This window comes from Psammomys obesus, unplaced genomic scaffold, assembly GCF_907164565.1.
Source record: "Psammomys obesus unplaced genomic scaffold, mPsaObe1.curated_primary_1811, whole genome shotgun sequence".
NCBI classification, from domain to species: Eukaryota; Metazoa; Chordata; class Mammalia; order Rodentia; family Muridae; genus Psammomys; species Psammomys obesus.
The window spans coordinates 53,026-54,679 of NW_026590110.1; positions in this window are offsets into that span (position 1 = coordinate 53,026).

Sequence of the window (1,654 nt, forward strand, 5' to 3'; positions counted from 1 at the left end):
CTCTGGCTGTTCTCTCTCCCTTATCTACAATAAAAAAACCAAAAAACAAAAAACCTTTCCCCACAACCATGGAACAACCATTCAGTGGTTTCTTTACTGGATTCTTGCTTACACTGATTTTCCTAGAAACAAAAAGACAAACTCTAGTGATAGCAGCTCAGCCTGTAGCCTGGGTAATTCTTTCCCTCACTATCTAAATTGTTTCTCTCCTCTCCTGTCCCTCAAGCCCTTTGCTCCTACACTCACTGGACTCAGTTTTCTTATGAAGAACCAGCCTGCCTCCCTCGTAGGCTTAAAAGCATCGTGTAGTAAAAACAAACAAGGTTCTGTTTGTTTATGATTAAACCTTTGTTTCTCAAGAATTGGGCTATTCCCAACCTGTAATCTTAACTACTGACTGTTCCAGGAATAGCAATTATGTTTTTGTTTTTGTTTTAAAAGTTAATAAGCATCTTGCAACCCTACCTTTGTTTCAAAGGACTTGTTATGGCTGCCTTGTTATGACTACCTGTTATTATGTCCACATTGCAACCATTTCTTTGTTTCAGGAGGTCATTATGACTAACTTGTCATGTTCTGTTCATGTAATCCTGCCTATTTTGCTCACCAAATCCCCCATTTGGAAACCTGCTAACCTTGAACTGTAAAAACTTTGTCTTCCTCACATCCATGGCTGACATGTCGAACCCAGTCTTAGAGAGAGGCAGCTTGTGTACACTAATAAAAAAAAAAATCATTCTTTAATTAATTGCTTATTTTAGTTAATCTGGCCATGATGATTTAGATCAGTAGTCTTTGTCCTCCTATTTTTGAGATTAGCACTTATACTTTTCTCTCAAAAAATAGGACTCTGGGACACGTTCTATCACCCTTTTACCCAGACTCCCAGTTTTATTAGCTTTATCATTTCATTAATACTTATATGTGAATGTGTCCATAATTTGTGGCTCTTTTTAAAATTTCTATTTGCATTATGTTTCTAACATAAAAAACTGGCATCCAAGTAGATATATTAGAAAACAGTTATTTTTTTGTAGGCACATTTAATTGAGGTATAATATATATCTCCCTGCATAAGTAATAAATACCTTCTGAATTTAATGTTACTTTATTTTTTTATTTTTTTGTTTTTTACTATTTATTCATTTTATATCTCAATTGTAGTCCCCTTCCTTATCTCCTTCTAGTCCCACCTTCTCTCCCTGTTCTCCCATATCCCCTTCCCCTAATCCACTGAAAGGGGGAGTCCTTCCTACTTACCATCTGACCGTAGCTTATCAAGTTTCGTTAGGACTGCCTGGATCCTCTTTCTCTGTGGCCTGGCAAGGCTGCATGGCCAGAGTAAAGTGATCAAAGAGCAGGCAACCAAGTTCATGACAGAGGTGGCTCTTGCTCCCCTTACTTGGGAACCACCATGGAGACTGAGCTACCTATAGGATACATCTGAGCAAGGGGTCTAGGTCCTCTCCATGCATGGTCTTTGGTTCATGCATCAATCTCTGCAGGGTCCCCTGGACTCAGACTTTTTAGCTTTGTTGGTCTCCTTGTGGAAATCCTGTTCCCTCTGAGTCCCCCTTCTCCCTTCTTCCATAAGACTCTATCCTGTTTGCCATTCTGAATGAGATTAGAGCATCCTCCTTAGGGTCCTTCTTGT